Here is a 12,927-nt window from a genome sequence, read left to right on the forward strand (position 1 = left end):
GAAAAATATATGTGAGCTTATTATTCCGTTATTTGTAACTTAGCCTTCTTTGTTTATAAATATTAAAAAAATTGGTAGGTAGGTGTGTTTGTTTTTTAAACATGAAAACTGTAAGTATCATATACTTTTGGATAGACCTATCTGACTTTTACAAATATGCAAATCGTAGAAGGGGTCTGACATATTCCCGTACATGGTATACACATTAATACAATTATACCGCGGCTCTTACGTTCTTGGTAAATTGTGATTCTCTGTATATTGAATTTGACTTAAAGATAGCACCCTCTCTTATAAAAGTTTCTTGAACTTACTTTCTCTGAGAAGAAAAAAATATATATATAAAGTACTGTGTATGTATAATTAGAATCTATAATGTATTGTTGTAACATATTTGTGTGTAATAAATTGTAAGTGTTCATGTTTGCAGTTATGTACAGTATAGATATATACCAGAGAGTGCTATCTTGGTAGTACTTGATTTAGTGTACTACTTTAAAAATAAAAACTTTCGTAGAAGTTTTAGTGCCGTATATTGTCAAATTCAACGGGGTTATGTTTCTTATATTTAGAAATCATAAACTGATAAATGATACTCTCCAGCTCTGTTACAACTATTAAAAAAGCCGATATTTATAATGAAAAAAAATTAAGAAGAAAAAACGGTAAATAATATATATCTACCGAATTATTTGTTTTTGGTGTCGCCCGTTTAGACTGGAGTTGTTTCCCTTGCACTGTAAAGAAATAAATTGTTGGTAACTACTTGCAGCCGTACCACGTGGTAACCATGTGCTACAAGCATACCCGGCGTGGAGGCTGTAAACAAACATTTTCCAGTCTAAACGGATGATTTAGCAGTCGTGACTAAAAATGATAGACAATAATACTAAAACAAGGTTAGTATTTACACGGTGCATTGTTTTTGGTCGTTGTAAAATGTGCTGGTTGGTTCTTAAAATCATCATATCACAAGGACCGGGGTTCTGGCAAGCCAGTGCCCTTAAAGAAAAATATCCCACATTAAGATAACTCATCTCGTCAGTCGACCCCATGTATAACCCTATCAATATTTTAGCTACGGTGTCAATAGTTTATCCATTGACAGCAGCTGAATCACATTCCTCATAGTGTTAGTTAGGTACATATATATACATGCAGTTAATTCTTGGTGTGAGGTTTGTGTCCCCAATTTGATTTGGGATGGACCGACGAGAGAGTGATTGTGATTGATGATTTAAGGGAGATATGTCAGACTCCTGTGGCATGATATTTTACATATGATCACATGTATTTATAAGCAAATTTATAAAAAAAAAATCTATTCAATGCTAATTAATTATAAATTAATTTCATTTTCATTTCCTTACTTAGATTTTCTCTTATCAAGAGTTCATTTAATCAGTTGTTACAGATGTAATAGTATTTTGAATATTTGATATTTGTTGTCATACTTGTTCAAATCCATGAATTGTTGTCCAGTGACTAATATTACATTATTTTGTTTAAAAGTAATTTTACTAATGAATTGCAAGGCCTAAAGTTTTATATTTCTCTTTACCTATACTGATAATATCTGTAGGTTTTCACACCCTGACCAAAAGTATCCTATTTAAACAATTTTAAGCATGTTTTTACAAACTTTACACTAGAAACTAGAAATATATATATATAGCTAGATTTTCAGTATTTTCTGAATAATTTTACTTTTATCGCATACCAGTGTTTATTAAATAATCCCATATTGGGATTAGTGTCTGAGAATATCCTGAAAATAAATTTTTATATGAGAGATCTTTTACCCCTGATGATTCAAACTTTTCCATCATTTTTTGTCTTTGCGGTATGTACTTCCTACAGTTAAACAGGTAGTGTTGCATATCGTCCACTACTAAACATGTGTCACACAGTTCACTATTACATTTACCCATTGTGTATTTGAATTTATTAGTGAATATATAACTTGATCTAAGTTTAAATAGAGTTCTTTCTCTTTCTCTAGTACTCTTTGGTATGGTAATACAAAAGTTAACATGATTTTGAATAGTGTGTAGTTGTTTACTTTTTGTGTTATTTTCCCAGTATTGTTGCCACATTTTTTTTAGTAAATTTTTACATAAACATTTGATATCTTCTTTGTAAAGTGGTATACTAGTTATACATGTTTCTATTGATAGAGCCTTTTTAGCTGCTGTGTCTGCCATTTCATTACCACTTAAACCCACATGACTGGGTATCCATTCTAAAATGATATTTAAGCCTAATTTGGATCTGGTGCAATAAAATTGGTACCGTTAATTTTATTAATACCACTGGGTCGATGCCTCTGCTGGTGGACTATTAGTCCCCGAGGGTATCACCAGCCCAGTAGCCAGAACGTCGGTACTGGCATGAACATACGGATTTTTTTGTGTTATTAAAATTTGCTGTTACAAAAATATTAGAAATTATTATAAATAAAGGAATGTATCTCCCTCATGCAAAGCTCTGATTCCTTTCACGGATTTGGCCATACTTTTTGGACCTTTTGGATTATAGCTCTTCATCTTTTATATAAGCTTTGGATTTCAAATATTTTGGCCACGAGCATCACTGAAGAGACATGTATTGTCGAAATGCGCATCTGGTGCAAGAAAATTGGTACCGTTAATTTTATTACTACCACTGGGTCGATGCCTCTGCTGGTGGACTATTAGTCCCCGAGGGTATCACCAGCCCAGTAGCCAGAACGTCGGTACTGGCATGAACATACGGATTTTTTTGTGTTATTAAAATTTGCTGTTACAAAAATATTAGAAATTATTATAAATTAATGAATGTATCTCCCTCAGGCAAAGCTCTGATTCCTTTCACGGATTTGGCTATACTTTTTGGACCTTTTGGATTATAGCTCTTCATCTTTTATATAAGCTTTGGATTTCAAATAGTTTGGCCACGAGCATCACTGAAGAGACATGTATTGTCGAAATGCGCATCTGGTGCAAGAAAATTGGTACCGTTAATTTAATTACTACCACTGGGTCGATGCCTCTGCTGGTGGACTATTAGTCCCCGAGGGTATCACCAGCCCAGTAGCCAGAACGTCGGTACTGGCATGAACATACGGATTTTTTTTTGTGTTATTAAAATTTGCTGTTACAAAAATATTATAAATTATTATAAATAAAGGAATGTATCTCCCTCATGCAAAGCTCTGATTCCTTTCACGGATTTGGCTATACTTTTTGGACCTTTTGGATTATAGCTCTTCATCTTTTATATAAGCTTTGGATTTCAAATATTTTGGCCACGAGCATCACTGAAGAGACATGTATTGTCGAAATGCGCATCTGGTGCAAGAAAATTGGTACCGTTAATTTTATTGGACAGTTTACTATATATATATATATTGAATGTCATAAATTATTTGTGTTTTAACTTTAAAAATACTTCCTGTAATAGCTTTTAGTGCTGACAGTGAATCTACCAATATTACAGTATTTTCTGGTTGAAAGTCTTCTAACCAATATAAAGATAAAAGTATGGCTGTCAATTCACACATAAATATTGAAACATGATTTTATAATTTAAAACCTTTTTTTACTTTAAGTTCCGGAACTACAAAAGCACATGCATTTGTGTTGTTTTCTGGATTCTTAGATCCATCTGTATATATTTTTAAATAATTACTATACTTGTTATCAATGGGGATATTTCCTTCACTTTTAATTAGGTGAGGACTATACTTTTTTGTAATAGTATTTGTAAGTTCCGTTCTGACCTGAGGTTTTAGAACATGCCATGGTGGTGTTGGAAACTCTTTACATTTGTATACAGTATTATAGTCTACATTAAATTTATTCATAGTATCATGTGCAGTAACACAATATGGTTTTTGATTTTCCTTAATTTTTTCCTTATTAAATTCATATATAGCGTTTTCTTGTAAACTCTTTATAGTTGGGTTTGTGTCATTCAGACTTAATATATTTAAAAAAGACTTAATAATAAGACTTTTTCTTCTCAACTCATATGGGGGGTCACCAATTTCAGTCTGTAATCCACTTATACTGGCAGTTTTATGAGCACCTGCACATATTCTTAATGCTTGGGCTTGAATACTATCTAGTTTTTTCTTGACAGAGTGGGAGGCTGAGTTATAAACTTCACAGCCATAATCTATCTTTGACCTTATCATTGATATATATATTGTTCTCAGGGTAGAACAGTTTGCACCCCATTTGGTACCAGTTAACAATTTCATGCAGTTTAACACCCTTGAACATCTACTTTCTATATATTGTATATGTTTTAACCATGTTAGTCTTCGGTACTGACATGATTAAACAAACTTTACTAAAATTGTCCGTTTATCAATTTTGAAATTATTATGAAACTAAGGTTTCAACTCCCTCAGGCAAAGTTGGCTTTAGATGAATTTGGCTATTTATTTTAGGTATTTTTAACATATAGCTCTTCAACGATTTTCGGTACTTATACATCTTCGGATTTCAAATGTTTGGCTTTGAGCGTTCCTGATGAAGGTAAATCCAGAAAAGCGCTTCGGACGCAATAAATTATTAAACGTGTTGTTTTATATTTTTACATCACTGGGTCGATACCTCTGCTGGTGGACTATCAGTCCCCGAGGGTATCATCAGCTCAGCAGTCAGTGCTTCGGTACTGACATGATTAAACAAACTTTACTAAAATTGTCCGTTTATCAATTTTGAAATTATTATGAAACTAAGGTTTCAACTCCCTCAGGCAAAGTTGGCTTTAGATGAATTTGGCTATTTATTTTAGGTAGTTTTAACATATAGCTCTTCAACGATTTTCGGTACTTATACATCTTCGGATTTCAAATGTTTGGCTTTGAGCGTTCCTGATGAAGGTAAATCCAGAAAAGCGCTTCGGACGCAATAAATTATTAAACGTGTTGTTTTATATTTTTACATCACTGGGTCGATACCTCTGCTGGTGGACTATCAGTCCCCGAGGGTATCATCAGCTCAGCAGTCAGTGCTTCGGTACTGACATGATTAAACAAACTTTACTAAAATTGTCCGTTTATCAATTTTGAAATTATTATGAAACTAAGGTTTCAACTCCCTCAGGCAAAGTTGGCTTTAGATGAATTTGGCTATTTATTTTAGGTAGTTTTAACATATAGCTCTTCAACGATTTTCGGTACTTATACATCTTCGGATTTCAAATGTTTGGCTTTGAGCGTTCCTGATGAAGGTAAATCCAGAAAAGCGCTTCGGACGCAATAAATTATTAAACGTGTTGTTTTATATTTTTACATCACTGGGTCGATACCTCTGCTGGTGGACTATCAGTCCCCGAGGGTATCATCAGCTCAGCAGTCAGTGCTTCGGTACTGACATGATTAAACAAACTTTACTAAAATTGTCCGTTTATCAATTTTGAAATTATTATGAAACTAAGGTTTCAACTCCCTCAGGCAAAGTTGGCTTTAGATGAATTTGGCTATTTATTTTAGGTAGTTTTAACATATAGCTCTTCAACGATTTTCGGTACTTATACATCTTCGGATTTCAAATGTTTGGCTTTGAGCGTTCCTGATGAAGGTAAATCCAGAAAAGCGCTTCGGACGCAATAAATTATTAAACGTGTTGTTTTATATTTTTACATCACTGGGTCGATACCTCTGCTGGTGGACTATCAGTCCCCGAGGGTATCATCAGCTCAGCAGTCAGTGCTTCGGTACTGACATGATTAAACAAACTTTACTAAAATTGTCCGTTTATCAATTTTGAAATTATTATGAAACTAAGGTTTCAACTCCCTCAGGCAAAGTTGGCTTTAGATGAATTTGGCTATTTATTTTAGGTATTTTTAACATATAGCTCTTCAACGATTTTCGGTACTTATACATCTTCGGATTTCAAATGTTTGGCTTTGAGCGTTCCTGATGAAGGTAAATCCAGAAAAGCGCTTCGGACGCAATAAATTATTAAACGTGTTGTTTTATATTTTTACATCACTGGGTCGATACCTCTGCTGGTGGACTATCAGTCCCCGAGGGTATCATCAGCTCAGCAGTCAGTGCTTCGGTACTGACATGATTAAACAAACTTTACTAAAATTGTCCGTTTATCAATTTTGAAATTATTATGAAACTAAGGTTTCAACTCCCTCAGGCAAAGTTGGCTTTAGATGAATTTGGCTATTTATTTTAGGTATTTTTAACATATAGCTCTTCAACGATTTTCGGTACTTATACATCTTCGGATTTCAAATGTTTGGCTTTGAGCGTTCCTGATGAAGGTAAATCCAGAAAAGCGCTTCGGACGCAATAAATTATTAAACGTGTTGTTTTATATTTTTACATCACTGGGTCGATACCTCTGCTGGTGGACTATCAGTCCCCGAGGGTATCATCAGCTCAGCAGTCAGTGCTTCGGTACTGACATGATTAAACAAACTTTACTAAAATTGTCCGTTTATCAATTTTGAAATTATTATGAAACTAAGGTTTCAACTCCCTCAGGCAAAGTTGGCTTTAGATGAATTTGGCTATTTATTTTAGGTAGTTTTAACATATAGCTCTTCAACGATTTTCGGTACTTATACATCTTCGGATTTCAAATGTTTGGCTTTGAGCGTTCCTGATGAAGGTAAATCCAGAAAAGCGCTTCGGACGCAATAAATTATTAAACGTGTTGTTTTATATTTTTACATCACTGGGTCGATACCTCTGCTGGTGGACTATCAGTCCCCGAGGGTATCATCAGCTCAGCAGTCAGTGCTTCGGTACTGACATGATTAAACAAACTTTACTAAAATTGTCCGTTTATCAATTTTGAAATTATTATGAAACTAAGGTTTCAACTCCCTCAGGCAAAGTTGGCTTTAGATGAATTTGGCTATTTATTTTAGGTAGTTTTAACATATAGCTCTTCAACGATTTTCGGTACTTATACATCTTCGGATTTCAAATGTTTGGCTTTGAGCGTTCCTGATGAAGGTAAATCCAGAAAAGCGCTTCGGACGCAATAAATTATTAAACGTGTTGTTTTATATTTTTACATCACTGGGTCGATACCTCTGCTGGTGGACTATCAGTCCCCGAGGGTATCATCAGCTCAGCAGTCAGTGCTTCGGTACTGACATGATTAAACAAACTTTACTAAAATTGTCCGTTTATCAATTTTGAAATTATTATGAAACTAAGGTTTCAACTCCCTCAGGCAAAGTTGGCTTTAGATGAATTTGGCTATTTATTTTAGGTATTTTTAACATATAGCTCTTCAACGATTTTCGGTACTTATACATCTTCGGATTTCAAATGTTTGGCTTTGAGCGTTCCTGATGAAGGTAAATCCAGAAAAGCGCTTCGGACGCAATAAATTATTAAACGTGTTGTTTTATATTTTTACATCACTGGGTCGATACCTCTGCTGGTGGACTATCAGTCCCCGAGGGTATCATCAGCTCAGCAGTCAGTTCTTCGGTACTGACATGATTAAACAAACTTTACTAAAATTGTCCGTTTATCAATTTTGAAATTATTATGAAACTAAGGTTTCAACTCCCTCAGGCAAAGTTGGCTTTAGATGAATTTGGCTATTTATTTTAGGTATTTTTAACATATAGCTCTTCAACGATTTTCGGTACTTATACATCTTCGGATTTCAAATGTTTGGCTTTGAGCGTTCCTGATGAAGGTAAATCCAGAAAAGCGCTTCGGACGCAATAAATTATTAAACGTGTTGTTTTATATTTTTGAATCAAAAATCATACCTTGAAACTTGACTTCTTTAACAAATAACAATATTGTTTCTCCAAGTTTAAGTTTAATACAAGGGGAACTATTCTTACTAAATATCATAGCTACAGTTTTTGTTTGTGATATAAGGAAACCCCATTTATCACACCAAGTACTAATTGTATCTATATCCTCTTGTATTCTTTTTTGTAGATATTTATTGCTTTTGCCAGATAACCATATAGCACTGTCATCTGCAAATTGTGACATAGCACAGTACTTTAAATTATTGGATATATCATTTATCATGATGTTAAATAGTGTAGGACTTATACAACTACCTTGTGGTGTACCATTCTGAATTATAAATATTTCAGAGTAAGTATTATTAACTTTAACTTGTATTGTTCTGTCACTAAGAAAATCCTTTACCCATCCCAACATATTACCTCTTATACCTAGTGAGGCCATTTTTATTAATAACCCTTTTTTCCAAAGCATATCAAATGCTTTTTGGAAGTCTATAAATACACCAACTGTGAAATGTTTTTTGAGAAATGCTTTATGAATATCATTATCAATTCTAATTATTTGTTCCATAGTATTTCTATTTTTCCTAAATCCACTCTGATTTGGTGTGTAGAAATTATTTTTTTCTAGATACCACCGTAGTCTATTATTGACCATTTTCTCCATAATTTTTACAAAGTTAGATGTAAGGGCTATTGGTCTATATGACTGTGGGTCTGTGGGTTTTTTTCCAGGTTTAAGTACTGGAGATATAATGGAATGCTTCCTTTCACTTGGAAGTTTTTGTAAAAACCAAGCTCTATTAATAAAAAGTAATAACACAGACAGTGATTTGTCTGTAAATTGTTTGAACATAGAATACGTAATTTTGTCTTTTCCAGGGGAGGTATCAGATGTATCACTGATAGCGTCTTTTAATTCTTGCATAGTATATGGTTCATTATAACTATCAGAGTTATCCTTATAGTAGTGTAATAATTTACTGTACTCCTTTTGTTCTATATCTTGTTTCTGACTTTTAAAATTGTCAGAAAATTATTATCATCACTACTGACTTGAGCATAATTTGTAGCAAGTATATCTGCTTTGTCTTGAGTACATTCATATTTGGTATTATTATATAATAGGGTTGGTAAATTAAATTTTTTAAATGTTTTACCCAACATTGATTTTACTTTTTTCCATACATCTGACAATTTACTATCATTATTTAGCGTGCAGCTTTAATAGTTTTCTGCACGCTCTTTCTTTTTCTCTATATATAGTAAAATCAGTACCAAAACCTGTATGTTGGGCACGGTTTTTACAAATATTCCTTTCTTTAACACTTTTAGTGCATTCATGTGTCCACCATGGTACTTGTGGTTTTTTGGGTTTATTATTTTTTAATTTGACTGGGATGCACTCCCCAGCTATTTGGAGTATTTTGTTTGTTAGTCTTGAACATGTTTCTTCTATATTGTCAGAAATCATGTCAGGACTCAAATGTTCATTACATTTGCTGGAGAATGCCTCCCAGTCTGCTTTCTTATTATTATATACTGATTCAGAATCATCAGTTAGTATTTGTTTATGACTAAAATTAATATTTACAACATGATGGTCACTGCCATAAGAACTAGTGAGGTCAACTGACCATGTTATTTTACTAGCTAGACTAGAATTACAAAAAGACAAATCAATAGGTGCCAGTTCTAATGTACTGGGGTTACACCTTGTACCTGTACCATCATTAAGAAGTACTATATCTTTATACTCAAGGAAAGAGAACAACTCTCTTCCCTTAGTATCTGTATGTTTACCACCCCACATAGTGTGGTGGGCATTAAAGTCTCCACACAGTAAAAATTTTCCCTCTATTTGGTCAAATATATTATTATATTGTGGTAATTTGGTATCTGATGCTGTGTCATAAAGATTGACCAGTGTAATATCATTATTATCAAAATTAAATTTAATGCATGATATTTCTAAATTACTATCAATATTCTTTTTCAGATATGGGAGGTTTTCTCTGACATATATTGCTGTACCTCCATGTGATATAGTATTACGAACAGAAAAATCAGCTATTTTATAACCCATTACATGTGGATGGTCTTGCTCGTTTTTACACCATGTTTCCTGGAAACATATTATATCGGGCTTTATTTGCGACATAGCTATATACTCTGCAGCATTATTGTGAATACCACGACAGTTCCAATGAACAATACTGAACATTATGTTGTATATTAGTAAACTAGTAAAGTTAGCCATTATAAGCACAGATAGAACATATAACATTACTTTTGTTAATATTTTATGATTTGTATAATACATTATAGCATTTCTGTTGTTACTCTATTGGCCAATTGAAGACCTTTCGAAACATCATAATCAAATCCAAACATTTGTTTGGTTGCCATCGATACGAAACCAATAACTTTTTCTAAATTAAGTTCACTTGTTGGGGTTTGGGATGTAAGTATATTAAGCATTGCAACACTTATAATTGGGATTACTTGGTCTATTATATTGGTGTTTTTATAACCTTTTTTGATATCAGTATGTTCAGCTTCTAGTTGCTGACCAACTGGTCTTGCTTTAGCTTTAGCTTTCACTTGTTTATTTGCCTCATGCAAGGTGGTGTTGTCTCTTTTAACTACCTTGAGAGCTTGTTTTTGTTGCTCCCTTGAGTGACAAAGTTTATAGTTCGATGGATGGTCACCTTTACAATTTACACACTTTGGGGATTCTGTGTTACATTCATTGGATTGGTGGTCCTCACCACATTTCCTACATTTTCTTTTATTGCTACAATTACCTGCCATATGCCCATATCCCTGACATTTATAACATTGGATGGGATTTGGTACATATAGCTTTATTTTGTAACTATTGAATCCAATATTTATGGTTTGGGGTAGTATTGGAACATCAAAGATCAGTTTGACTGATCTTGACGTTTTTCTTGTATTACTATTTTTATCATAGTATGTTAAACGTGTTGCCTTACTAACTGTTTGACCTTTCATGACTGATTTTAAGTCTTCATCCTCAATATCAAAGTCAAGCGGCACGTTGTATATCACTCCAGCTGATGATGTAGTCGATTTGGGCAAACTTGACCTAATCGACCATTCACCAATGGAGGTTCTTTGTTGGATGGCTTTCCATTGATGTTTATCTTGGCACTCGATAAGTAAATTGCCGTTTGCGAGTTGCTTTAGATTTTTTGCAACTCCTACCGAATCCGATAGGGCCTTTTGAATTTTAATGGGGTTTTGTCTTCCATGTTTAATGGATGGGTTAATACTAGCTAATATGAGCAAATATTTGTTGGCGGCATTTTGGAGGGAGGGTACTCTAATAACTGTGTTGTTATGGGTGGTAGCGGGGGAACCTGTTGCTACTCTTTTACGTTTTTTAACTTGGGTTGTCCATGAGTGACCCTGTTGACTTTCATTGTCAGTAGTTTCTAGGTCACTACTGCTCAATGCGTTGTAAAAATCCTCAGTTCGGAACTGAGTATTTTCTGACTCGTCCATCATGGCGGACAAGACAAAGGTAAACAAAGAAAAACTATATATATACTGTAAATAAGGTTAAACAAAATAAATTAGTATCTATTATTTAAAAGATTATATTAATCTTACTTGTATACAACAAAATAAAGTCGATACTCAATCTGAAAATGTGAAAATGAACAATAAATAAGTATAGTGCGGTGCTATAAAAAACACGACCGTGATGATCCGGGACTCACAACCCATGAGTTAACTTCATGGCTGCTAGTAAGGCATTCAATTCATCTGGAATTTCCATTATGATTGTCCAAAAAGTTAGTGAGTTGTGTTCAGCTGTGATTAGTACAAATACTACGATACGATATATCTTAAGTGGATACACTCACTTTTTTATACTTAATGGAAGAATGTGAATAGTTCTCAATTATCATTATTAATTATAAAGAATTGTGCAAGCCATAGATTGTGAAGTGACAAATAAGAGTTATCCCAAGCCAATTGCTGAGTTTTCATTGGGAAATTAATTTGAACCAAGCTTATAGAAGTCAAAGTGTACCATGTATTATCTTTATTATATATAATTAAAACAATTTTAAAAACAATATTTATTATTTTATTTATTTTATTTAAAATTTCTGTAATATATTTAAATAAGTCTGTGGGAAAATTCATACAATTGATACTAAATAATGTTTAATTGTAGATTTTTTTTTTCTGAAATCACAATTTTTTAAATCATAAAAAGTGTCCTTTTATAAATAAATATTAAAATAATAATCCAAGAGACAATAATTCCTAATTACTTGTTGTTTATATTGTTTTAAAAACACAGAGGTTTAATTTGTTTATTTGATTTTTTCATATAAATTCACATTTCGCCTTAGTACAATTCCCATATCGCCTTAGTATTTTTTTACCTTTTTTACCTGGAATTCACAACTAAGGCGAAATTGGAACACAACGCTCAAAGTTAATAAAGAATTTGAATTTGACTTTGATTGACTTGCTTGCTTGCTTTGTTTGTATAAACATTTGCTCATGCATTGTAATTGATACTGACATCTGCAATCAATATAACTAGGCGAAGTTACACCAGTATACATCTTATTTAGATTTGATTGGACATAATTAAATTCAACCTTTATACAAAAAAATTGTAGGGGTTCCGCGGAACCCAGTGTCTCGCCTACTTTTGCTGTAAATTGCAGGATCAACAAAAATGAGGGAAAAAATCAATAAAAATATTCCGCTTGATACCATGTTTGGATTGTAGGAAGCTTCTGTCCAAGTTTGGGAAAAAATCCTGGATAGTTTATGAATCTAATACATGTTTTAAAAACTTTAACTGCAAACTGGGAGAAAAACTAAGTCCATTTATAAGTAAAATACAGATACACAGGTACAAAATGTTAACAAAATTTCCTTCTAGATACTAGCTTTTGATCATAAACAAGCTTCTGAACATCTGTATCGTTTTAAAAGACCCAATAAATTCAAAAGTATCATTTATCAACACCTTAAGAAGCACAACCATCCTTTTAAATATTTAGCAGTTCAACCTTTAGAAGTAGTAAATAAGCAGCCTGGTGAATCGCATTCAAAGTTTGTACGATCACGGAAAATAATTGAATTAAATTGGATTAAAAAATTACAGACAGTTTACCCTCTCGGTCT

General features: G+C 33.1%; 1 long non-coding RNA gene across 1 annotated transcript; it reads left to right on the forward strand.

The window, feature by feature from the left end:
- Positions 1-745: 745 nt before the first annotated feature.
- Positions 746-10,050, forward strand: LOC139501525 (uncharacterized). Its single transcript, XR_011658593.1, has 3 exons — positions 746-899; positions 7,928-8,092; positions 9,743-10,050. It is a non-coding gene; the product is annotated as an uncharacterized lncRNA (long non-coding RNA).
- Positions 10,051-12,927: the final 2,877 nt, after the last annotated feature.

The sequence above is a fragment of the Mytilus edulis genome, chromosome 13, assembly GCF_963676685.1.
Source record: "Mytilus edulis chromosome 13, xbMytEdul2.2, whole genome shotgun sequence".
Lineage (NCBI taxonomy): Eukaryota > Metazoa > Mollusca > Bivalvia > Mytilida > Mytilidae > Mytilus > Mytilus edulis.